The sequence below is a fragment of the Lagenorhynchus albirostris genome, chromosome 12 (assembly GCF_949774975.1).
Source record: "Lagenorhynchus albirostris chromosome 12, mLagAlb1.1, whole genome shotgun sequence".
Taxonomy (NCBI): Eukaryota; Metazoa; Chordata; class Mammalia; order Artiodactyla; family Delphinidae; genus Lagenorhynchus; species Lagenorhynchus albirostris.
In genome coordinates this window covers 88,404,229-88,431,814 of record NC_083106.1, presented here as the reverse complement: position 1 = coordinate 88,431,814, position 27,586 = coordinate 88,404,229, and the positions used below count along the sequence as shown (strand labels likewise).

The following is a 27,586-nucleotide window of genomic DNA, read 5'->3' as shown; positions in this document are numbered from 1 at the left end:
ACGCGTTTTCGAAACCCCAAATTCTCCACACCGCCTACCTTTCGCGCCGTCCTAGTCTCGAAGCTTCCACCACTGCTCCTCAAGCCGGGTCCCCTTGGGAGGCGGGGCTGCGTGCTGGCGCACAGGGCGCGCGCTGACGTCCTCGAGCCCCGCCCCCAAGGTCCCGCCCGGAAGGTTAAACCGCCGCGCCGCGTCTCGCGGGGCGTTGAGGCCGGCGCCAACAGCCGGCGATGCGGGGTCAGGGGGTCGTGGCCCTGCGTCTTCCGCCTGCTACGTGGGTCCTGCCCACGCTGCGGCGCCGCAGCCGCCGGGCGGTGGGCACCCGAGGGTCCGGGAGGCGAGCAGGGACCGCCAGGCGGCTGTGGGCATCGTGTCCGCAGCCAGCGTCCCCGAGGCCACGCTCCGGCCATGATCACTCGGTGAAGCTGCGCCGCGACAGCGTGGCCGACTTCTGGCGCTGTGAGGAGCTGTGTGCGCTGCAGGACTCGCTGCCTCTGCCCGCCGTTCGCGCTTCCCTGCGGGAGGGCTGCTGGACTTCAACGCCGACCGCCTCCGTGGGGTTGACTGGACGCCGCTCATGAGCACCCTCTGCCCGTGATCTGTATCCAGAGTTTCTTCCAGCCACGGCTTGGCGAGACAGGTTTGTAGTTCCCGCTTCCAGGGGCCCTCATGTGGGCGCTGAGAAGCGGGGTTTTAGATGGTGCAAGGTGGAGGGTGGGCACTAGAACCGGTGCCCAGTGCCCGGGTGTGCGTGCACTAGACGGGGCGTGCGGCTTAGGACCCCTGCCAGCTCGGTGACCCCGGCCGAGTGCTTTAAGGCTTCTAGGTCTCAGTGTTCTCATCTGTTGCATGGGCTTAACAGGACCCACTCTCTGTGGAGGTTACAAGGTCTCACTCTGTTAATGCTTGTAGACTGTACAATGTAGAACACTTAGCACAGTTTGGAGCGTCGTTAATGGTTGCACAGATGTTACCTGGTGTGTTGAATGACTTTGCCTGGTACAGACCAAAGCGATTAGGAAATTGATATATCCCAGCTTCATTTCCTTTCCATTCAAACAGGGCTCAGGAAAAAGAAATTTTTTTTCAATAGTATCCTATAGTGGAAAGAGCACCAGTGTGAAGGCAGCTTAGAGTTTGAATTCCAGGGCCTATGCTCTCTGTGGCCTGGGCAGGTTTCTTTTGCGCTACAATCCCCACACTTGTAAAATGACATTAAAAACCACTCTTTCTGTGGGTTCTTAGAATTAATTAAGCAGGTTATGTGTGTAAAGTATCCTGGTACTTGAATGAGTTGTCAGAACCAAGGGCTGCTGGAGACGACGCTTCTGCCCTAGGTAAGCTCCCCTTCTACTGGGTGGCAAGTAAACACAAGCACAGTAGTCAGTGTTCTGGAAGAAGTGAGTTCTGGTGCTACAAAGCATAGAATCTCTTTTTTCTTTAATTTAATTTTTATTTTATATTGGAGTATAGTTGATTTACAATATTGTGTTAGTTTCAGGTGTACAGCAAAGTGATTCAGTTATACATATATCCATTCCTTTTCAGATTCTTTTCCCGTACAGTTTGTTACAGGATACGGAGTAGAGTTCCCTGTGCTATGCAGTAGGTCCTTGTTGATTATCTATTTTATATATAGTCGTGTGTATATGTTATTCCCAAACTCCTAATGTATCCCTCCCCGCCATCTTTCCCCTTTGCAGAGCACAGAATCTTGGAAGGGAAAGTTCAGGGTAGGCTCTTGGAGGAGGTGCCATCCTTTCTAAGGATATGTAGAAGCTCCTGGGGTGGCAGGAGGGAGCAGTGTGTGTCAAAGTTTGAGAAATATAAAAAAATATGGCAAAACTCAGGTACAGGACTGGAACTCAGGGTTTGGGAAAGCAATGAGAGTTGATACTGGAAACCTAGTGGGGCCCCACAGAAAGGGGCCTTGTTTGTCATGTCAGAAGTTTGGATGTTTATCCTGAAGGCTGTGGGAAACACCAAAGAACAGTGAAATGGAATTCTGGTTTAGAGGCTCACTGGGACCTCCATGTGGAAGGCAGTTGATTGGGTGCAGCGTGAATTGTAATCAAAGGGTCCCACTTAAGTTATAAAAGGTGGGACTGGATTTTGCAGATCTGAGAGAGAATGGGTGAGGCCTGGTGACCAGTTAGAAAAGGGAGGGCAGCAAGTGTGGGTGACAGTTTACAGCTGCATCTTTTTGTGAGACACAGAGCACAGTAGCGAGGGATTGGAGGTGGGGAGAGGATCTTACTTGATCTTCAGTGCTTTAGAGGGGCCTGGTAGAGGGGCCAGGTCTGGGCCCAAGATACAGATCTGGGCTTTCTGGAAGGACAGGTGTTTGAAGGCATGGGAGAGACTTAGGTTATCCACAAGAATATCCAAAGAGTCATAGGTCTGAGAGTTTTTTAAGTGGGTATATTTGAGGATGTTTATAAGCTGAGAGAAAGTAGCTAGCAGAGGAAGGGTGTGAAGATCTAGGAAAGGAAATGATTGTTCGTTTGTTTTCGAAAAGCTGAATACTTATCGTGTGCCTGGCCCTTTACTAGGATCTGGGGTTCACACCATCTGTTCTCTCTCCTGCAAAGACAGTTCAATTCATCAAATTCATCAAATCAAGTCAGATTCATCAAAACAGTTCAATTCATCAATTCATCAAATCAAGTCAGATTATTCTTTGCATCCCATTCAGGTGTAAGAACTGTTCTGTACCTCTGAAGGGACTTTACTTAAGCAGAGTAATAAGTTAGAAATCAAAAGAAATTAGAGCTGGAAGGGACCTTAAAGGCCACTGTACTTAATTTTGCCACATATTTTACATTGAATGTAACAAAAATTTATTGTTGAGCCCATTCTTTTCAGAGTTCCTTCACTGAACTTCCTTTATGTCTTGCATCCAGTGGGGCTAGCTTGTAGATTTTGGCCTCCTCTTAAATTTGCTTCTTCATCCATATTACATTTTGCCCAGACTATGGCAGAAACTCCTGGGTGGTTTCGCAGCTCCTGGGCTCAGCTCCTCTAAGTTCATCTGCCTACTCGGGTTGAGTGATCTTGTAACATAAAAAGCTATGCTTAAAATAATGCTGCTAATGGCTTGCCCACACAGAGTTAGTGCATACTAGCCACGCAGCGTTTGCCCTGCCTAGAGGCGTGTAGTCTGAACTGTGCTGGGCCAAGCCTCATGGGGCTCTTTTTTTTTTTTTTTTTTTTTTGCGGTACGCGGGCCTCTCACTGTTGTGACCTCTCCAGTTGCGGAGCATAGGCTCCGCACGCACAGGCTCAGCGGCCATGGCTTACGGACTTAGCCGCTCCGTGGCATGTGGGATCTTCCCAGACCGGGGCACGAACCCGTGTCCCCTGCATCGGCAGGCGGACTCTCAACCACTGCGCCACCAGGGAAGCCCCGTCATGGCGTTCTTTGGCCCTGAGGAAGGGGAACTTTCTGGGATCACTCCCTTTGTCTAATTGGTCCTTCAGCAGCGGGGCGCCTTTTTCTAATCAGCGGAGGCACCCTTACTCAGCTAGTGGTAGTCCCAGGCCTCGTCACCTGTGGGATAAAAGCCATGCTCTCTCCCAGGCTTGCTTCTGCCAGCATCTCTATTTGCCTTTGTGTCTCTTCTCACACTTGGACCCCTGGCCTTTAGTCGTCCCCGCCTGAAGTATTTACAGTGCCCAGCAGGAGTCAGGCTTGAGTGTCTTTTCACAGATGTTCCCTCTGCAGTTAATGCACCTCCTACTCCAACTCTGCGTAGCCTCATCTTTCTAGATTCTACTTCAGGGTTCTCATGAAGCTGTCACTTAGATATAACTTTTTGCCTCCATAGGCACCTCTGTGCATAAAGGTTATGTTTATTTATCTCATGTGATTGAAATTTTGAGTTTATACATCTTCCTCCTTAATGAAGGCTTTAAGGGCAGGAGTCGTTTCTAATCCTTAGCACAGAGCAGATGCTTTTTTTCTTTTTATTTAGGTGCTTTTCAATAATGATAAAATGTATGGTTTAAACCACTCATTTTACAATATTTTTGCTTTAGGTTGTGACAGAAATGAAGTTTACAGAAGTCGTGTTCCTGCGATAAGAAATAAAGATGTGACCTTCCAGTTGTGTAAAGCTCATGAAGGCTGTGTAAGTGCATCGGGTGCGCTAAGGAACCTGGAGCTAAGTGGGCTAGTTCTGAGAGAGAGAGACTTAACTATGTTGACAAAATTAAGCCTTCATTGTGTCCTGCCAACCTTTGATAGTTGCTTTTGGGGCAAACTAAAGCAATGAAATTTTAAACTGTTCCTCCCCATTAAAGGGATTGAATATTTGGCCACTTTGGTGAACCTGTGTCTTGCGAATTGTCCAGTTGGAGACGGAGGTTTCGAAAGTGAGTTTCAGTCTTGTTTAAGTCTCTTCCCATCGGACTGGTCTCGTGATTTCCTACACACCATGTCTGTCTACCTTTTCTTGGTGTTGTGCATGCGTGGATTGTCTCCTGTACCTGCTCAAACCTTGGTCCATTCTCATCTGTACCATGGAAGTTTGTCATGCTGGATACTGTCAGAATTAATCTTACTTAAGTTTGTGTTAAGCCACAAACCACACGTTTTGTATATTTCCTGTTTTTTGTGTTTCTTTATATTTTTATGGTTTCTCTTCAAGAAATATTATGGGACGGGAAATAGCAAGATGTAAAGAGCAAAAAAGTCATCATTCTCTTTAAATTGTTAGAACATCTATCTGCAATCATAATTATAATGCACTGTGGTATGTGTTCAAATAGGAAATATATGTAACGTCCCGTAGGAGCAGCAAACTCAGTGGTGTTGGTGAGGGTGTATGATGGACCTAATCACAAAGCAGGTGATTCTTGATTGGGGTCCTGAAACATTAGTGTACGTTCCCTGTGTCCATTAGTGGTCTGAAGGGGTAAGGAAGCCTGCCTTTCAATTTGAGGAAACAGAGGGTTTGAGGTCCTCCCTCTTCTATTGCTCTAGTATACTGCATAGCAGCTAATAAAATACTGGGTTTATAGTTGACATTTAAATCGCTGATTGATCATCAAGGTTGGCATGTATCATTGGAACTGAAAATCGGAAGAGTCTTATGCTCTTTAGGTTTTTCTTTTTTTTCCTTTGTCTCAAAAGTATGTAGTACTTTACTGAGTGGTTGGTAAGAAAGTTTGCAGTATCCAGTGTATTCAGTTTTAGTACTAAATAGAATTAAACTGTTGCTGTAAACTGGAATAACTTTGTTACTGACAAGCTTTAGAATGCATCAGTTCATCAATTACCTGTTTGGGAAGATTGTAGTTAATGATTTTAAGAATGTGGCTGTAAACCTCCAATTGACTCAAGAAAAGCAAATAAGTCAAGATTGACAAACGTATAGGCTCTTCATCTTACTGTGTGTGGGGGTTTTTTTTTTCCTTTTAGTTATTTGGCAAGGTGTAAATAACTCTATCACTCTTAAGACAGTAAACTTCACGGGGTATAATCTGACATGGCAGGGAGCAGATTACTCCTGGCCAGGATCTTAAAGGTGATTTTATGTTTAAACTTTCATGAAAACATATGTGATTGAAGCACATTAATACATTGACACAGATGGCAGTTAATTTTCGTCTTTTGATACCTGTGAGTGCATCTTTCGTTTTGTTGAAAGAATAAGACCAGTTTTCAGTTTGGGATTCTACCATTTAGTAAAGATAGTCCACTTAATTTTAGAAATAGGAGATTTAATATATAATACATAATAATACTTCTATGTATTTTTAGTTACTGAAAACATTGATTGTGATGCTGTGAAGAAACTATGCCTTTATAGTCTTCAAGATTTAAATGAATCAAGTGTCTGTTAGCTGCTGTAGTTTATAAACTAATAAACATCACTACATCGGCAACTTGTAAATACAGTTTTTAAACTAATGCCTTAACAACTTTACAGTGGTTATAATTACTGTATTTAGGCCTAAATTATTTAATAATTTGACATGAAGTCTTTTTAATAGTTTGGTGGTGCAGATCAGGGATAGGTAAACTATGGCTGGTGGGCCAGATCCAGCCCGTCGCCTGATTCTGTAAAGAAAGTTTTTTGGAACATAGTGGAACCCATTGTTTACATGGTAGCTATGGCTACTTTCAGCCTACGCCAGTGGGGTTGAGTAGTTGCAACAGAAACTGTATAGCCCACAAAGCTGGAAATGTTTAAATTTAGATTTTAGAAATTGAAAAATTCTTTGAGCCTATACAGGGCAAGTCCATTGACCCCTCGGGTAGAGAACAGTCAAGAACTTGGGTGCCGAAGCCAAATGGCCTAGGTTCAAATTCCCTTTCTCCCTTTTCATAGCTAGTGACCATGGACAAATCACTTAACGTCTATGCCTCGTTGTGAGGTTTAAATGAACTAATTTGTATAAATAGTGCTTGGCACATACTAAGCACTGTGTAAGTGATTGCTGTTATTTCTGCTTGGAGCTTTTATAAGCCATTGTTAATAGGAAAATGACACTAATGATTTTGCTTTTAGAGTGTCAAAGGCACTTTGAGTCTTTTATGTTTTCAAGAATGTAACAAGACTTTTTTGATTTAAAGTCAGTGTTCCCTGTTACCAAAATTGATTTTATGAATATAAAGAATTGAATGTCTTTAAGACAAGACTTGTGGTTAAATGTCAAACCATTATCTTCCCAAGGCACATCAAACTGGCTGTGCATGGTCCAGGCCTCTGAAGTTTGTGTCCACACCCTAGGTAGCATGTAAGATCCCTTTTGTAAATATAGTTTTAAAAATAATGCCTGGGACTTCCCTGGCGGTCCAGCAGTTAACACTCCGCGCTCCCAATGCAGGGGGCGTGTGTTCGATCCCTGCTCAAGGAACTAGATCCCACATGCAATAAGTAAAAGATCCGGCAGGCCGCAACTAAAGACCTGGCACAGCCAAACACAGCCAAACAAAGAAACAAATAAATAAATAAATACTTTTTAAAAATAAATAAAATTCAATAATGCCTTAGGAGTTAGGAAAAGAAAATATTAGAACCTATTTAGCTTTGTATCATTTAAAAAATATCTGTGTAGTTTATAATGTACCTAAATTATACGTATAGAACTTTGTGTATATAATTTGTTAAAAAATAAGATGCGTATTAAAAAGTTTTCTTATGGGTTGCCCAGTCAGGTGTTTGGAGACCATTGGAGGACAGAATGATGAAATTTAGAGCCTCAGCAATGATAGAATTTAGAATCAATTCCCTGACTTAGAAGATAAGGAAAATAATTCTTAGACTGTAATTGAGTTATCCAACTTTACATAACTGTTCAAAAACAGGTCATCCAGTGGCTGGAATCTAATCACTGACCGACTAGAATGTGGGTCACTGGACTCGTAAAGCAGAACTGACTGTTTAATTTCTCAGCTTGATTCTCCTGGCATATATGCGTGATATGTGTGTGTGTAAATCTCTGACATAATAAGCCATACTCAGTAGGCACATCCTGTTTCCTTATTGAAACATCTTAATTTCGTCCCATTAAATCTTTGAAGTATCAGACTATCAGAAGGCATGAAGAAACCTGGGCTGAGAGTCTTCGTTCCAGGAGACCTGATCTTGACTGTATGCCTGGTTTGAGGCGCATCGCTCTGAACTGCAACAAGCTCATTGGTGACCTGGGTGCTCGTGCTTTTGCAGAATCTCTTAGTGAGGATTTATGGCTTGGAGGTAAATTCTTAAATTGAAAATACTGAATTTTTAATGTAATATATGCTTAGCTTTTGGCATGATACTGTTGTGATAGGACTTTTTTTAAGGCCTCATTTTTCTGATAGCTTTTATGTTGCTTTTAAACTTTCTCTAAGAGTTACATATATTCTTTACAGAAAATACAGAGTAACAAGAGAACAATTACCTATAAATTTAACACCCAGACATAATCACTGTTCATTTTGGTGTATATATTCTCAGTCTTTTTATTGTTTTCTATAAATATATTTGTACACTTAGAGATTACAAAAATAGAATTGTAGTATACTTGCTATTTCATATTCCTGCTTTTTTCACTTAATGAGGTATCATGTAGTGTTCCATCATATTGATGTCCCATAGTTTAATCAATTCTTTGCAATTAGATTGAGACAGTTTGCTTTTCCCTGTCAGAAACAATGTGAATACGTTGTATATACATCTCTGTGTCCATCGGGCTTACTTCTGTAGAATAAGGTACTACAAGTGGAATGACTAAGTGTGACATATTTTTAAGACTTTTCATACACATTGCCAAATTACCACCCAGAAAGGCTATGCCAATTTGTAGTCCACCCCGCCTGCCTCTCACAAACACTGGCTGGTAGCACTTTTTAAAAACTGTAAGACTACAAAAATGAGTACCTCTCCCTTTTTTATGCAAGTGGGATTACTCCAAATTTTATAACTTTTTTCAGTTAATTCAGTATGACCATCTTAGCAAGTCAGTAAATTTGCATCTTTTTTTTTTTTTTTTTTTTTTTTTTTTTGCGGTACGCGGGCCTCTCACTGTTGTGGCCTCTTCCGTTGCGGAGCACAGGCTCCGGACGCGCAGGCTCAGCGGGAATGGCTCACGGGCCCAGCCGCTCCGCGGCATGTGGGATCTTCCCGGACCAGGGCACGAACCCGTGTCCCCTGCATCAGCAGGCGGACTCTCAACCAGTGCGCCACCAGGGAAGCCTTACTGCATCATTTTTTTTGTGACCCTTCAGTGTTCCATTATATGAATATGCCACAGTGCACATAGCTTATCCGATCTTGTATAAAAGGTATGTCCAGTTTTTCAGTTACAAAAAGTACTCTGATATATATCCTTACCTATATCTCTGACTATTTTGGATCAAAAGGGTATAGACATTTTAAAGACTTCTCTTACAGAATCTTGGCTTAATCTGATAGGAGAATAACCACATTTTGTTTTATTTTGTATTCATTTGATTTACTGGTGAGGTTTACTGGCTGTTTGTATTCATTTGGCTAGTTGGTTAATTACACCGGGTGTCCCTTCTTCTGTAGTGACAGTTTGTAAGGGTTGTATCATATGCTGTTAGATCCATATGTCTGACTTGCTATTTCTGTATGTCATGGGGCGTTGAAAGACTCTAGTTATTTTAATGTGATGGTCCACTCAACACTTAAATGACTCATGATAGTTTATGGGAAAAGCAATAATTAGTTGGCTTTTGGTTTTAAATGGAAATAGCCACTCACTGGGAAATAATTACTCTAACTTCAATTCATTTTACTTTAGATCATTCTGTGATGAAAGCCATTATCAAAAAAGTTCTCCAGATGGAAGGAGTGCCAAGTCAGACATACATACATGTTTCAGTTCGCTTGGAAGAATTTCTCTTTAATGGCTTGTTTTTCTTTCTTTCTTAAAAGAAAATTATCAAGGTACTTTCTGCCATCTTAAAACTAAGTTTTTAGTCAAATCAAATGGCTTTTCTGTTTTCAAAAATGTTGTGTGATGCTTTAATTTAGGTTCCCAGAAATGCAGATTGAAAACCTTTTAACTTTTTATTTTCTGGAACATATTATCGTTAGTCACAAATAGTCTTTTTTTTTTTTTGGTGATAAGAATGAATAGCAGGAGCAGCATTTGTGAAACCAAATCTAATATGAAACTGACTCTTTCTTGTGAGTAAATTTGAATTTTGAAACAGCAAAACAATAAGGTTTGATATAAAGCAAAATAAATATTTTATGTTTATGATCTGCCAATTTCCCAGAAAGAGTTTTGTGGTGACTTTAGTTATATACCAGATACATTAAAATCACCAATGGACAACACATCTTTTATTCAGGTTCCCTCTGAAAGTTTTAAAAATTTGTTGACTTAATATCACTGAACGGTTCACTTTAAAATGGTTAAAATGATAAATTTTCTGTTTTGTGCAGTTTACCACAATTTTTTTAAAATGTGTTGTTTGAAGATTTTTGGGTTTTATAAAGGTATTGTATTAGCATAAAAATGAAAAATTTAAAAGACCACCTCTAATTGCATTATCCTATCTAGCAATATTTACATTTTTATTTTCTCTTCCTGCTGTCTGTAAACATAATTCCACATAACTTCAATATAATTTGCCATTCTTTTCATACTAAATTTAAATTCTGTGATTCATAGTTATACTTTTTAACATTGTATTCACAAGGTTTCATTGAGTTGGTCAATTGTTTAAATTGGTGAACAATTGGAAATAACCTAAAATAAACTATTGTAAACATCTTCATAAATACAGCTTTTTTTTTCCTACTTAAAGATGTATGTTTTTGATTCTCTGTTAATCAACTTGCTTGGACAATAGTGTATTAAATAAGTTGTTAAGAGTGTTTATGAAGTCAAAAAAAAGCTTATGATTGTCTGCCAATTGTTATTTCAAGAGAGTGATATTTTAATAATCAAATAGTACATACAAAGAAGTTAAGATTTGTGGTATCACACTAATTAGATATTATTATTAAAAATTTATATCATGTGTACAGTATTCTTCAGATAGCTAAGTTGACTTTTGCTATGATATTAGAAATGGAAATATATATATTAATAAAGCATGTATATTAGGAATTCTGTAAAATTAGTACCTGGTGGTATATAAAAGGGCATCATGGAATGAGAAGAAAACAGTTAAACTTTTTTTTTTTTATTTAGCATGATGAAACAAAGTGGAAATATAACTGAAATATACAAACTCATTGAGCTATTTTAAGAGTAATTTTATTTCTTGGGCTTTTTTTTTCTATTTGCCTCAGTTATTTGGAGACATAGAGGTAAGCCAATCAGTATCTGGGTATATACCTAGATCCTGGTGCGTATAGGGTGAAATAATGGTGTGAATTGTGTCACATTTATATTGTCATTACATATGCCTAAAAACAGATGGGAACTTTTATTAGAAATTTTTTTTATCTCCTAACAAGAAAAGTGTAATTTAAAAAACTTTTAATACAAATGTATTTGCATTCGTTTCTGAAAGTAAAGGAAGCTAACACATACAAACCACATGCATACAAACATTTTTTTTTACCGTAATTAAGTTAAAAAACACAATAAAATAGCACAAAATGAACTGAGCTCCTATATATTTTTAAGAGGCATATAAATCACACAGGATCGTGTGGTGATTATCAATAAGCTACACTCTATGAAATATTTGTCCTATATTACCACATACACTCCATTTTACCCTGCATCCTAATGCTGCTAAACTATAGTAGAAAGCAACAGCATAGCACAGGGAGATCAGCTCAGTGCTTTGCGATGACCTAGAGGGGTGGGATAGGGAGGGTGGGAGGGAGGCTCAAGAGGGAGGGGATATGGGGACATGTGTATGCATATGGCTGATTTGCTTTGTTGTGTAACAGAAACTAACACAGAATTGTGAAGCAATTATACTCCAATAAAGATCTATTAAAATAAATAAATAAAATAACACAAAATATAGTAGCTTTGAAGGATAACTATAACCATTTTAACCTATGATGTTTGTTTTCAGTAAATTCAAATTAAATATTTAAATGTGAATTTTAATATGTGGCTTGTTCTAAATAAAATATTAACACGTAGGTCTAGTTTTTGCAACCAAATATTTCATATAAAGATACTTGCCTCTTTACTACTGAAATACAGGATAAGTCTCCACATTTCACTCTTTTATCCAGTGGGTTTCATTTGTTTTTTTGTGTGATTTCTGTATGAAATCAAAGGAGCAGTGAAGGTTGACAGGCTTATAGGAGAGTAACATTGACTCACCTACCACCCAGCAACTTGCAGCCTTATAACTTTTATTGTTTTTACATAGAAAAATTCATCTTAAATTGAAATTTTGGTCTAATTCTGAAGATTCTGTTTGGCAGAAGTCATGGGTGTATCTGTGTTTCTGTGTCCTTGAGATTCAGAAATGCCAAAGGTGTTCTAAGATTCAGTAAACTTGAGTGCTTCTGCATAATACATAAAATGTATCATACTTCGGGATTATTTTAAAAATTTATTTTTGCATTTCTGCACATCTCAATACTTTTGTTTTAGTTAAAATAACTTGTTACTGTAGAGAACTTATATTTTTTAAAAATGCTGGCTTATGTAAAACCTTTGTACAAAACGATCCTCTTTTTAATGGCCTTGGCATCATTGTCAAGTGCCTGTTTGATTCCTTTCAAAGTGTACACGTGTGACAGTTGCTCTGTAGACCTTTGGTGCATCTTGATTCCTTCTTTTCATGCTTTGTCAAACATAGGCTTGGCCACAGAGCAACCTGTAAGTAATGGAAGGAAACACTCTGCTGGTAAAGAATGTTATGGTCCTGAACCTCTACCACCTGGTGTGTCTGGTTTCCGGCCGTGGCGTACTGCAGAACATGCAAAAAGCAACAGGTAACATGTTTGCATTCCCTGTCTTTTTCAATCATTCAGAGTCCTTTATTTTGGAACTTCTGTTATGTGAGCGGTCTCTGGTGCTTTCTATAGAGGAAAAAAGATAACTCACACATGGCTTCTGCCCAGTGAGCCCTCTAAGGAAGAAAAACAAAAGGTAATTGGGAGTTTCAAGTTGTTTCTCAAGTGTCACAACAGAGCTAACCCCGTGGGAGTCTTGAGGAGACTAAAATTATCACCAATTGTGCATGTGAGAAAAGTTTCATTAAAGGCAGGTGTAGCTGCGTGAAGCCCTGCAGCACAGAAGTAGGAATTTGGATATGTACGAATGGGCAAAAAGACATTTTAGACATGGGAAATAGTTTAATACAGAATGGATGAAAATTATGCATTAGACCTATTCTAAAACAACTGGCTTATTAACTCAGTAAATCAGATTTAGTGAGTCAAACTAGCTTTACCTGATTTCTTATCCAGGGGATAGCTGTTCATAGTAATTTTTGTCACAGAACAGTAAATAAAATGGTTGAACTATAGCTTTAGGCTTGCTAAGTGAAATAGATTGCTCTAGATGATTTTCAAGTGACTGACTTGGTAGTATTCACGAAATTGGGGATTAACAATTGCTTAAGAAAACAAAGAGAATTGATTTTAAATAGTACTTGAAGTAGTTACTGTGTAAAATATCTATTCAGTTGCTCATGTTAAATGGATGTTTGTAATCCCCATTGGACAACCGACTACTTTTTTGCAAATGGTAATGTGAATTGCTGTTGCATAAACTATAGTGTTGAATCCCCAGTCTTTGCACTTGAGTTTAGCAACTTTGTGGTTTCCTGTCTTCTTCCTGAGACACTTAATCTCAGGTCCATCCTCCTCACACAGGGTGGTAAATTAGAGAATGATTAATATCACCATTTAAAAAAGTGAGACTGAAACCTCAAGCATCCTGAACATAGGAACTGAAGGAGCCTCTCAGCAGTTCAGAGAGTTATTACCAAGCCAGTCACCTGAATTCTGTTCAGTTTTCTCCATAGCAGAGCTCTCCAGGTCCTTGTTTTGAGCTTATTTATTTTTATACACAATTCTGTGTGGATACTGTACATAATACTAAATAGTTGTATTAACTGGGTTTAACTGGTGATGTATTTACATGAAGATCTAACTTCGTTTTGTTGATATCTTTTTAGGGGCTTTCCATTCATCAAAGCTCGTGATGTATGTAATCAGTTGCTGGTGTTTAGCTATCATATTTATGATATATAGGACTTGAATTGGGAAAGGTGGATGGTCATTCTCCTTGCTTTTTAAACTGACAGAGCCTTACAAGAAGCATTTCCCTCTCTGAAATAAATCCATGTAAAACATGTTTGGTCGCTCTCCCAATGCAACTGTGTAGTTGTGTGGATTTGGCACACAACTGGCAGCCTTGTGGTAATGCCTGTAAACAAGGAAGCCTGTTTTCCAGTCCGCAAATCAGCTGTTACCCAGTGAAACAAACTTGAGTGCCATTTCTGACCCCTCACATGGAGCTCTCATACTGAAGAATGTTCACATGTTTTCAAGAAACGTTGTTTGCGGGCTATATGTACAAATTCCTGATCTGAAAACCAATATAAAGCAACATCTCCCAAACCTCTGCTCTCTCACCAAGGCCACACACATTCCCTCGCTTATGGCCTCATGGCAAGCTAATACTGTCAGTATCAGATTCTCCTTCCCAGTGGTCCTGGGAGACTGCATAGTTGCTCTGTGAAAGGCACCACTGCTGAGGTTGAGAGAAGAGCATCTTGGGTGTCAGTCCTGCCCTTGCCTGCCCAGAGAGAGAGGTGTGCACCTCGTTCTCCTGTTACGGTTTTCCTGTGCTGCAGGGTTTGCTGCTTGTTGTCAAAATGATGTCCTAGTGACTTGTCTTCTGCGTGGTTATATAATCCCAGCACACTTCTTTATGATCTGTAGACTTTTATGGGGTTGTGGCCAGGTCAGGTTTTAAATGTTTGGAACTGTCCTATTGAACAACATTGCAGTGGCAGTGAATCTTGATGGGAGAATTGTATTACTGTTACCCTAGTTTTGGCTTAAGTGTGGTGAGAAGATGAAATTTTGATGGGTTAGTTTTAGTTGTGTATGTGTATGTGATTTCTTTTTTAAAATTCTAATGTCTATTATTCCCAGCTTAGATATGTTGACTTTCTGATTATTCATCAGTCCCTTTACTGATGTATTTTCCTCTGAAAAACTACATTTTCTTCCAGACTGTTTGTGTCTGATGGTGAAGAATAAATTTTTCATTTGCAGTATAAAGTTGATCTGAGAAAAAATGTTTACCTTGGCTCTTCACTTGGCTTCTGTGAAAGAAACTTAATAAAATAATATGGGCAATTCCCATTACTAATCCTAACCATGTACAACAGAGGTCTGTACAGTAACATAGCAAAAATAAGTTCCTGTAATTTTACTTAGTCATTGCCTGTTTTAGACTAAGGAGCAGTGAGAGACATTTATAAATAATGATACCTCAGATCACTTTTGTTAAATGTCCTCTAATATTTGGATATTTGGATCTGGCTTGTGTTGTCTTTTTTTACAATCTTGTCTTCTTTCTTTGCACTTTAGTGTAACAACTCTGTGATTTCCTATCTTCTTCTTCAGACACTCAGGTCCATCAGAATTTCCTGTGACACTGACAGTAGAGAGTCCTTCCTCCTCAGAAATCGAAGAGGTCAATGATTCCTCAGAAAGTGTTCAGGAAGAGCCAGAGAAAATCCGTTTGAAACAAGAAGCACTGCAGGTACAAAGTTATCACTTTAAAGCTATAGACAAGATTCTTTTTCAAATGGAAGCCTGATTGCAACACGGCACAGCTTGTGTGAGGGTTCTGTTTTCCCCTCCCATCTGCATTGTATCCCCTTGAATGGTTCCTTAAGCTTAGACCAAGGTGAATGGTGGACATTTGAACTCTAAGAAATAAAAATCAAAACATGTCGTTAGTAATATATTTTCCTTTCCTTAGAACCTTAGTAGATTAGATTTAGGGAGAACCTTAGTGATCATACAATAAAGAAATTGAGTTCTGAATGAATATAGTCAGCTGATTCAGTGTTCTTGTTTTACAGATGAGAAAATTGACAGTTCTAGCTGAACTCTGTTTTTATAAGAGGAAAATATGGCCTCATTTTAAATAAAAGTAAAAAAAAAGTTTTGATGTTGATATTCTCCTTTCCTAAAATAAAAAATATCAAGAAGCTACATTCTATTACCAACTAAACCTGATCTCTAATGTCATTCCATACTTTTGTTTGTATGGACAGAAAAGAAAAATTGATTTTCATAAGAAATTTTTGTACCTCAAAAATAATATATTTCTTTTTTTTCAACTTTAATGCAGAGCTGAACATTTCTAGTAAATAAAGGAACACCATTTGGGGGGAACCTTGTCTTTGTGCTACAAAGTTCATGTTTAATTTTTAAAAATTATTTAATGTGATTTTCTTTTCATATGAAACTTGACAGGTTTCAGAACTAATTATTCCATTATTGTAGGACTATGGGAATTACTCTTTGATTTTCAAAAGAGAAAGCTAGATTTTTATTTTTTTAATTAAAATTAATGATAATATAGAGAAATTTTAAGAAAAGAACTTAGAAAATTATGAAATGTTAGAGTAGGAGAAATCTATAGTTCATATAGGGTTACCCCCTTTCGTTTTATAAATGAGCACCTACAATTTGTAGCACGTAGTGGTTTATTAGTAAATGGCAGAGTACGACAAGACCCTAGAGCATCTAACCCGCCTTCCTTGTCATTTTAGATGTGATGTATTCATTTCCTTCACGAATAGACCAGGAGATTGTATTTCTAAAAGCAATGATAGACACTGGGGAAGACCAAGAAGTTTAAACACTGGACCACAGAATAGCAGATTCAGAAGGCACTGAGAACCCTTTTAGCTCTTCTCCGTTTTCACAAGACACTACAATGATGGTATCAAAGGGTTTAAGTATATAAGCCCACAAGAATCAAGAGGTTTCAACATAGTTTTGAAAGACAGAAGACAAGTGGAAGAGTGTGAAACTGAAGCAGTAGAACAGAGGAAAAGCATCACCTAGAATATGTACAGCGACCACCTGCAACTGAGGAGGATTCTGACCCCACCTGCAGAAGTAGGCCCATGCTCAGATGCGCATGTAGGAGAGAGGGTGGAGTTATTTAAAAGTGTGACTGAAATAGGGGAGCTCATTGAAGGGTTGTGTTTGGAGGAATGGACTCCCAGCCCCGCCCTCACACTCCTGAAATGAGATGATTTCATTTTGAAACCAGTGAAACTGGCAAGAACTAGGGCAGCTAGTGTGAGTTTTTACACCCTAGAAAATTGTGTTTGGGGGAGATCCTATTACAGTTACTCCCCGCTTTTTCCTGCATAAGAAACCAATCAATCGTTGACTTCAGGGAGCTTTCTGCACTCATTCTTAAATAGAAAATAACTGTCATTTGCGTGATAGTTGAGTAAAGCTTCCAACGTGAGAGGGGGAAAAAGAGTGAAAACGTATCCTAGTAGGACCAGGGACAATTTAGGGAACAAAATAATTTAAGAAAAAACCCTAATTAGTATCCTGAGAGAGGTTTAAAAAGAGCTATAAAAAAGCTATAAAATAAGATTAGGGTGTTAATTAAAAAGAGAATGGTCAGAAAGCAAGAGAGGTCTCTTGGAAATGAAAATATGGTTGCTGAAATAAATTCAGTAGGAATTTAAAAAATTTCTCAGCATATAAAAAAGAAAGACACAATGGAAAATGTGATAGAAATATGTTAGAGAGGCTGCATCTGGGAGATCCAACATGTTACTATTAGAAACTCCAGACCCAGAACAAAAATGGAAGGAAGCTGTCAAAGGGCAACAAAATTCCCCACAGCTGAAAGTAGACATCAGGCCTCAGATTGAAAACAGTTACGCAAGATGAGCAAGAATAGACTCATACCTAGGCACCCTTCATTGTGAAACTTTAAAATACTGAAAAAATAAAATAGAATAAAATACTGAGAGGATACATCCATTCCAGAGAGAAAAATACTGGCCACCTAAAAAAAGGAGTTAAAATCTGACCTTATCATACTTGTCGTCAGCACCATGGATCCTGGAAGGCATTAGAAAGATACCTCCAAAGTTTTTCAGGCACATAATTTTCACCCTAGGGGTTTGTATCCAGCCAAACTATCAGTCATAAGTGGAGGCTGAAGAAGATATTTTGTACACAAAGAAATTTGAAAATTTGACCTCCTGTGCTACACCTTAAGCTATTTATAGAAATAATCCAGCAAAATGAGGCAATAAACCAAGAAGGAAGGTAATAGGGGATTCGGTGCAGATTGCAGCTAGTCTAGAGTGGAGAGGCTTCTATTGATTGTGTGATTGAGAGCTTAGAAACACCTTGAGGCATATTGTACTTACTTGGTATTAGGCACTGTTGGAAGGGAGGAGGGAGAGGAAGAGGAGAAGGAACTTGAACTCCAGAGGACGAAAGGCTATATGGACATAAACATGAAGCAAACTAAACTATCATTGATTTTTAACGTACTATTGGTGAGGAAGAGAAGAATCCACTTAAACTTGACACTATAGATGTCCCCCTTTTCAGTGACACACAGGGGTAATGACCACCTGTCTAATTTGTCGTCCAAACCAGAACTTGTCCAGACTCCTTACACCTGAGTAGTGTAAGGAGGCGCTCTAATGCTGTGACATCCGGACAACAGGTATAAGCTGGAAGAGCCCAAGGCGGCTTGGGGTATGTGGTCGCCCTGCACAAGGGCAGTGGCGCTGGCACAGTATGGAGCAAGGTGTAGTCTGTACACAGAGACACAGTACATCTGCAGTGGGCAATATTGATTTAATTGTAATAATGGCAATACTGTCTCGGTTTGCAGCTCGTATCGTCAACTTGCATGTAATCACTAATAGCTAAAGTAAACTATACTTAGTGTGTATTAGTATTAAGTTGGTATGTACTGAAATGTATTGTGTACTAGTATGTACTTAGTATATGTTAGGCTCTAAGTGTTTTTGCATATATTAACTCATTTAATCCTCTGAATAGCCTTATGAGGTTGGTGCTAATATCATTCCCACTTTTTTTTTTTTTTTTGGCGGTACACGGGCCTCTCACTGTTATGTCTTCTCCCGTTGCGGAGCACAGGCTCTGGATGCGCAGGCCCAGCGGCCATGGCTCACGGGCTCAGCTGCTCCGCGGCATGTGGGATCCTCCCAGACCGGGGCACGAACCCGTGTCCCCTGCATCGGCAGACGGACTCCGAACCACTGTGCCACCAGGGATGCCCCATTCCCACTTTTGAGAACAGGTAACTAAGACAGGGAAGGAACTTGCCCAGGCTGTACCTATTTTAAGGTTGGATTGAGGCTTTGAGTTGAGGCTCTCTGCCTGTTCTCTTAAACCTTACTCCTTACTGACTCTCGAATAACAGAAGACTTAACTGCACATAGAACAGAATATAAATTTCAACTTTGACAACGTAAAAGCTAGGTTTGGAAGGTAGACAGGAGGTAGAAAAAAGGGAAGATGGTATGAATGTCCTCATTTTACAAAGCGTGACATTGAGAGAGTTTATAGTTGATCAACAATGTAGGTTTTTAAGTATATCACTACAAGTCAAAGAGATCATGAGCAGTGGAATAACTCATGATGACATTACAGAGCAGTGTGGACATAGGAAAGAGTGTAAAGGAACTAAACCTTTACTTATTAGTAAGTTAGAAAGTGAACAGATAATGCCTCCAAATTAGTGAGAAAATAGTCATGTAAGAGTATTACTTGGAAATGGAGAAGAATTCAAATAACAATAGTTGGACCTCCCTGGTGGCGCAGTGGTTAAGAATCTGCCTGCCAAGGCAGGGGACACGGGTTCGAGCCCTGGTCCGGGAAGATCCCACATGCTGCGGAGCAGCGAAGCCCGTGCGCCACAACTAAGGAGTCCACGCTCTAGAGCCTGCGAACCACAACTACTGAGCCCACGTGTCACAACTACTGAAGCCCGTGTGCCTAGATCCTGTGCTCCATAACAAGAGAAGCCACCGCAATGAAGAGTAGCCCCCGCTCGCCGCAACTAGAGAAAGACTGCACGCAGCAACGAAGACCCAACACAGCCAAAAATAAATAAATAGTAATAAAAAAATAAATAAAAAATAACTATTGATGTAAACCTCATGAAAAAGGAAATCCAAACAGCCAGTAAACACAGAAAAGTGTATGACTTCATTAAGTAATAAGAGAAAAGTGAGTCAAAACCAAGGAAACTACATGCCAATTAGATTGACAAATACATAAATATAGTCTGGTAGTATCAGGTATTGTAGACCTGAAGTACTATGAGAATCTTCTACCCTGTTTATACTGGAGTATAAATCGACACAACTACTTTGGAAAGCATTTAGCACTCTCCATCAACTGAAGGTATATAAATAGCCTGTGAGCCAGCAGCCCTCACCCCCGCCCTGTGTAAATGCACCAGAATAACCGGTACAGCAGGATTCCTGTCCATGATTTGCATTAGCACAAACTGAAAACAAACCAAATGTCCATTAAGAGTCAAAAATTAAATAAATTTTGTGTATTCGTACAGTGGGAAAACTATCCAGCAATAAAATTGAATGAACTAGAGCTACAGGCAGCAATGTGGATGAATTTTTTAAACCAACGTTGAGAGAAAGAAATAAGAAAAGACTTCATATACTATGATCCTCTACATAAAGTTAGATGTTGACAAAACTAAACTCTTTTGTTAGGGATGCATGCAGGTTAAAGGAAAGGATTGTCAAGAAGTGAGGATGGTGTTTAACCTGGAAGAGGGAAGGAGCTTGTGATGAGAAAAGGATATGGGGGGGGGGGTTGAGATGCTGACAAGTATCAATACTTTCAGATTCGAGTAGTGTTTATGTAAGTATTCTCTTTTTATTTGTCACATTGACAGTTTTGTTCTGTGCACTTCTCAGTACACATATTGTATTTTACAATTAAAAACCTGCGTAAAGAATCGGTCGCTTCTTGAGTGCTGGATGTGGGAGTGGGATGAGACCATTTCATTTTAAGCCCTTCACTACTGTTTGCATTCGCATGTTCATTCATTCAGCATTAATTGAACATATTCTGTGTACCAAGCACTCTTCTAATTTTATATGTGTTTTAAGTCATGTAATCCTCACAAGAGCTCTGTGATATGGGAGCTTATCTCCATTTTATAGATGAGGAAGTTGAGGCCTAGAGTTATAGAACTTGTCCAAGGTTATATAGCTAATGGGTAGTGCCAGGCCCATTTGCCTCAGAGAATCTGAATTTTTACAATATAATCTAAAAGAGAAATTTAATTACTAATTATAAGCAAAAAAATTGCACATTAAAGAAGATGACACGTTTTCATCTATCCAGTTAGAGAAAAACACACAGTCTGTCTTTCACACACATACATCTTGTATTGGCAGGGATTTTCCTTATTAAGCAATTATTTATTGACCGTCTACGCTGTGCTAGGCACAGGTGCTGGGGGTAAACACTTAATAAAATACACCCCCTATCTTCAAATAACTTGCACTCTAAGTGAGGAAGTAAGCCAACAGTTATAGTAGAGGTTATATACCAAGTGATACATCGCTGATGGCAGTGTAAAATCTCAGAAATCTTTTGGAAAGAAGTTTGGAGACAGGTACCTCAGAGCCTTAAAAATGTTCATTTGCTTTGATCTCAAACTCATTTTTATGGATTTATTGTAAGAACGTTATTCTCAATATGGAAAAAAGCTTTCATGCATAAAAACGGTTATTGTCTGATAATATTGAAAAGTTGGTAAGAATTTAAATGTGTAAAATGGTTAACCAGTAAACCCACTCAGTGGAATATTTTGTAGCCCACAAAAAAAAATCACGGTTATGAATCCCCTATTTATATGAGAAATGATTGATTTCAATGTTAAATGGAGAAAAGTTGAACATAAAATTTGATATCCAATATGATGGAAGCTTTGTCCCAGAAAAATCACCCTAGCCAGTGTACAGAAGGGAGGAAGGAGAGCAGATGACAGGAAGGAAAATTATTCCAAAGCCTTATCATTAGTCTTACTTAAGTAATAGAATATCAAGCAATTTTACTTTCTAACTTTTTTGGTTCCATATTTCCATGTAAGGGACATGAATTATGAATACTGTGTAGGAGAAGGATACACTTTTTCACAAAAATTTAACACTTGTAACACAATTAGAAGATTGATTAAACCATCATATTAAAAGTAGAGGAATTTTGCATTTTTTTTTTCCTTTTTCCCCATTGAAAACTTGACTGGCTTTAGTAATGAAACATTAAAGAATTTGAAGTTCTTAGACTCTCAGTTTTTTAAACATGTTCTGAATATAAAAATATATGTTCATTGAGCAAATGTTTGTAAACAATGAACAGCTTCTTGAAGGAAATAGAAGCCACCTCTGCATGTACACACACCTAATCTGCTCTTTTGTCTTAAAAAAGTATCAAAAATATTTTGCCATGTCTCTAAATACTCTTCTACATCAGAGAATTTGATTAAGCTTTTGCATCATCTCCCAGGAAAAACGCACAGATACATTATGAATGTAGAACTCCTGAAGCCCATTCATTAACTCTGGTTGAGACCTCTTGTCATTCTTTTCTTAGTGGCTTCATAGCGCATTCCTTCAGACGGTGAGCTGTTTTTCTTTAAACCAGTCCCAATTTGGAGGCTCTTAGCTTTCTTCTAGGGTTTGGTTATAAACAATCTTATGACATCATGTTGGTAGATAAATCTTTGCCCACATCTTTGATTTCCTTAGGGTAAACCCCTGATGTAGGATTATTGTTAGGTACCAAGAGTTACTCTCCAGAAAGTGATACCAGTTCCTCTCCCAATGATGGCATATAATAGAGTTCCTCATTCTTTAAGTGATTGTTTGATTGGATAAGTGGAAGGTTTGTGTACTTCAGTAAGTAGGAGTCTTAGGGGCTCTGTTAGAATTCTGCCTATTGCAAGCAGTGTCCCCACTTCACGGACCGAAGTGTCTTATTTCCTGAAACTCCTAAGGGAGTTTATCAGTGTTCATTTTATTTCAGTGACCTTGGTGAATGGGAAGACTACCACCTCCGTGAGCAGGAATGGCACCCAGCTTCCTGAGTCCACAGTGTGGCTCTGCTACTTAGTGGTGTGACCTTGGCTGTGCTGCTCTACTTACTCTACTTCTCTGCCTCTGTTTCCCTCATCTGTAAAATAACATGGAGTTAGTGATTGTTCTTTCCTCGTACGGTTTGTTTTTTAAATAAATTTATTTTATTTATCTGTTTTTGGCTGCGCTGGGTGTTTGATACTGCTGTCGGACTTTCTCTACTTGCGTCGAGCGGGGGCTACTCTTCGTAGTGGTGTGCAGGCTTCTCATTGCGGTGGTTTCTCTTGTTGCGGACCACGGGCTCTAGGCGCGCAGGCTTCAGTAGTTGTGGCACGCGGGCTCAGTAGTTTTGACTCGGGGGCTCTAGAGTGTAGGTTCAGTAGTCGTGGCGCACGGGCTTAGTTGCTCCGAGGCACGTGGGATCTCTCTGGACCAGGGCTCGAACCCGTGTCCCCTGCACTGGCAGGCAGATTCTTAACCACTGCGCCATCAGGGAAGCCCCCTCTTAGGGTTTTGATGATTAGATTTAATGCCCAGGGAACTCCAGGAACAGTGCTTGACTGTAAATTGCTTTAAAAGTGATTACTTTTGGAGCTTCCCTGGTGGTGCAGTGGTTGAGAGTCCACCTGCCTGCCGATGCAGGGGACACGGGTTCATGCCCGATCCGGGGAAGATCCCACTTGCCTCGGAGTGGCTGGGCCCGTCACCCATGGCTACTGAGCCTGCGCGTCCGGAGCCTGTGCTCCGCAATGGGAGAGGCCACAACAGTGAGAGGCCCGTGTACCGCAATAAAAAAAAAAAAATAAAGTGGTTACTTTAAAAAAAAATGCTTTTGAATCTGCAATTATGCAATTCAGGTGTGTTAAGCATGTTCATTAATAGGAGTTCCTACTATAAAGAGACCCACAAATAAAAATAGAACTTTTCTTTCTTCTTCTTAACTATTTATTTCTGACTTGCTATGTTATACGCATATGCCTTTTATGGTGGGCTGCCACAAATTTATGTTGGAAAAAGTGGAATTTAAATAAATCTTTACTATGCTAATTTGATAGATTTTGATAACTCATTTCACTAGCATGGTATATTACCAGTAGCAGACTAAAATCTGAGTTCACTTCTGGCTCTGCCCCTAAATCCTGATGAGTCCTATAGCTGGAAAGGCTTTTGGGTATTATACTACGAATTAGTTACAACATTTACTCTGTTTGTTTAGGAAAAACTGGAGGAGTGCCTAAAGCAGTTAAAGGAGGAAAGAGTAATAAGACTTAAGGCTGATAAATGAGTCAATGAAGTAAACAATTTCTTATACTTTTGGGAGTGTTTTGGTTTTATTTCGATTTGATTTTAATCCATATACACATAGTTTGTAAACTTTAAAACTGTAATATGTTGCAAATTGGTTGTATCATATGGACTTTTGCATTTACTGGTATTTAGTGATCATATGATCTATATTCCAGAAAGCATGTTTTTAAAAATATGAAAATCTCGTTGTGTGTGTGTGTGTATGTGTGCGCGCGCACACGCGCTTTATGACATTAGCTTATGATCTGTTCATGATTCTTTGATTCAAGAAAGCACTTTTTGTGCATATACTATATATACAGTAGCATAAAAGACATGATGAGACTCTCCTGGCAATGAATTAGGAAAGTGAATCATTTAAATAAATTTAAGATATTGGAAAACTTCTAAGAATGCAATGAAAGATAAAAATATATACTATAAGAATTACATTAGGTAATGTGCATGAAAGCAGGGCATAATCTAAAAAGTTCTAAATATACTTTATCAGAGGTTGAGCGTAGGGAGGAATTTTTCAAAGTGCATATCCACTGGATTGGCGGTGGATATGGTGCTCAATAAATGGTGAGCACCTGCTTATATAAGGCAAAAGGGGCATCATGAACATAACAGCCTTTCTGAGAAATACTGGAGTTGAGCTTATAGGGGGTTTTAAGTGATAGGTGATGAGCGGAAGGGGAAGAGTGCACGGGAGTGAATATTTCGAAGGAGCCAAAGAAAACATTGGTGATCGTACATTTAATAAATTGGGTTGGGTATGATTTAGGACTTTTAAACGTAAGCATTAGATATTTTGTTCACTAAAGTTAATTCTTAACATTCAGCAGAGTTGTAATATGTTTTGTTCAGATCAGATTCTATAATTCACTTTCTAATTTAAGGGAAACTTAAAGCAGGTAATTTTCTGATGTGGAATGAGGCTCCATTATGAATTGAACCAGTTAGAAATGTGATCTTTCGTGAAAGATCATTAATAAAACGATAACTTTGGTTTACTTATATACCACCTAAGCGTTATATAGGAAACTTTGTTGGGTGCCTGGGGGTTTTGGTTATTATGTGATAATGGTCTCTGTCTTTACTGGTGGAGAGTTAGGTTAATTACAGATTAATTACATTTTGAGTGTTTTAGTTTTGTTCCTTGAAACTAGGCAAGACTACATTTGATGACAATGAGAAAAAAATCATGTCAGACATTTTCCGTCTTCTTTTATAGCTAGAACATGAAAATGCCCAGTTAAGAAATGTAACTTTCTCTTTGTCTGAAGCCCTTCATGTCCACAAGCATGATCCTGGATGATGAAGGTGTTTTGGGCAGCATTGAGAATTCTTTTCAGAAGTTCCATGCTTTCTTGGATCTCCTTAAAGATGCTGGGTTAGTTCATTTCTCTTCATGGCGTTCTTCTCTTTGCGACTATAATGGTAGTTTGCTGAGGAACTGGAGCAATTTTCATCACTTACGTGGCCATATTTAGCCAAATTTAGTGTAATTATAGGTAATATAGTTGACGTTTTAAAAGGAGGAATTAAATTTTTTAAGAAATGCAAATAGGGGAGCCTGCTTTGGTAGAGTGGGGAGCCCATTATAAAAGAGTAACCTGTAGACAGAGTAATTAGTAGGTACAGTTTTTTGTAAAGACTAAATTGAAAGCAGTTTTCATTGAAAATATTCGGGAATGGATAAGAATTTTCCTATCTTTCATTTACTTTGCTTGTTTGATAAGTTTGAATTAAAGTTATTTTTGTCTTAGACATAAAAATTATTATTAATCTGCAGGGAAGATATAGGTCAGTGGTTCTCAACCGTGAGCAATTTTGCTGAAAGAGGGAAGTGGAGATTGATAGTTGATGGAGTGGTGTTTTGTCAGTGAATGAGTTGGTGTTGGGAAGGAAGGAACAAACACATTCTTGGAAACTGGAGGAAAGGTGGTAAAGAAGTGTGGGAATGGAGGTGTGACTGGCAGTGGACGGGGTGCACGGTACATGTTGAAGCTGCTAGTGAGACAGTGGGATGTCTCCTAGAGGATGAATCTGGAAAGGGCTGAGAATTTGGGGGAGAGAGAGGCTTGTAGTACGGAGTAGGATGTTGGCTTTTAAGATTTTAGAAGTATTTCATGATTGTAGGTCTGGGGAAATCTAAACTGCTCTTCTGTGATTATAATAACCTTTATCTTTTCTCCTTTCCTCCTCTGGTCCAGGCTTGGGCAGCTGGCCACAATGGCTGGTATAGATCAGTCAGATTTTCATTTACTAGGTCGTCCCCAGATGAACTCTACTGTTAGTAGTCCACCTAAAGAAGAAAAGAAGGCACTTGAAGAAGAAAAATCAGAATCAAAGCAGAGTGCCCCAGGACCAACGCAAAATCTTCAAGTAAGTGGAGAGGACAGCACTTAAGGATTCTAAGAGTGATTAGCAAAAAGGAAATGACCAAGTCAGAGAGAAAATAATAATGGTCAGTCTCTAATAGTTCACATGCTCGGGAGCTAGAAGACTCTGGAGTCCTCTCCAAATCTGAGATTAGTAAATGTGGGCCCGTTTCATGATACTGTATTGTTGTACATAAGAAAACTGGAAGTTCTTTAGAAAATGTATGAGTTAAAGCAAACTCTCCTTAATGAAGAAAGAAAACATTACAGAAAATATTCCAAATTTTAAGTTGTATAAATGTCTGTTCTATTCATATTTTATCTAGGTTTCTATTTGTATGCAGTCAGCTTAACAATGAAGGAACACTAATGGAGGTACACGTACTGATACAATTCTTAAAATAAGTAATCTTGACATAGCTGATACGTAAGGTATCACAGTGACTCACCTGGTCATGGGAGTGGGAGGGGAAACCTGTCAGCTTTTCCTCCAGCCTCACTTGGAGCCCCCTTTGCCCAGCTCAGCCAATCTCAGACTGGTCTTGGGAACTGACAGTCTGGTCACAAACTATATTATATACTGTTCACATGTGCCTGGAGGATAGCAAAGAAATTAATTTTCTTACAGAGTAGGGTTTTATTTTTCATGAGGGGAAGGAAATGGGTAATAACTACCCCAGTCACCAAAGTCTGAAAATGTAGCGGACATAGCCTTGGATATAGCTAGGTTAAGCTGAGAATCACTTGGCAGGATATAATTAGAGAAAAACTGGCTCTGAAATCTTCTGAATAATCAATTGACTGTGTTAATAATAAGATCACAGAGTAACACTGAAGTTTTGAACTCTACTTTTTAATGGTTGGCTTTGTTCATCACTGAATTTTTGTCTTGTCTTTCCCTCCAATTTCAGAAAATTACAGGTGATGGTGGGATTCCTTTGCCTGTCGACTCCTTCCATGTCCCAGTTTCTACTCAGGAGGCCTTAGAAATTTCCAAAGACAACCTGGGGGTCGCAGTCACAGAGCAGCGGCAGGAGTCTTTTGAAGATTTCATTGCTAGAACATGTTCTCCTTCAGCAGACGTCATTTCTGGAACTGGAAGTCAAAGAAAAGAAGAGGAATTACCTAGAAATAGCAGGTCTTCTTCAGAGAAAATGACCAGAGTATAATATACCAAAAACTACTCTGCTAAGAAACAACCTGGGAAGGACCTGCATTCCTGCTCTGACTCACCTGTAAAGCAGAAAAGCAAAGGAATTGGCAAAATAATTCTTTGCTTAATGAACCAATTAGAAGTGAGTCTTCGAAAAAACACATTTCTGTTAAGAAAGAGAGTACAATAGTGACTGTTTCT

At 39.1% G+C, this 27,586-nt stretch overlaps 1 long non-coding RNA gene and 1 pseudogene across 3 annotated transcripts in view; one reads left to right on the top strand and one right to left on the bottom strand.

Moving 5' to 3' along the window:
- The first annotated feature begins 230 nt into the window (after nt 1-230).
- Nucleotides 231-26,230, top strand: LOC132530514 (centrosomal protein of 78 kDa-like; annotated as a pseudogene).
- Nucleotides 26,231-27,155: 925 nt separating this feature from the next.
- Nucleotides 27,156-27,586, bottom strand: part of LOC132530751 (uncharacterized) — a 43,310-nt gene continuing 42,879 nt past the window's right edge. For all 3 annotated transcript variants that reach the window (XR_009543882.1, XR_009543881.1, XR_009543883.1), the window contains exon 4: nt 27,156-27,327. This is a non-coding gene — a long non-coding RNA (uncharacterized LOC132530751). The remainder of the gene's footprint in view (nt 27,328-27,586) is intronic.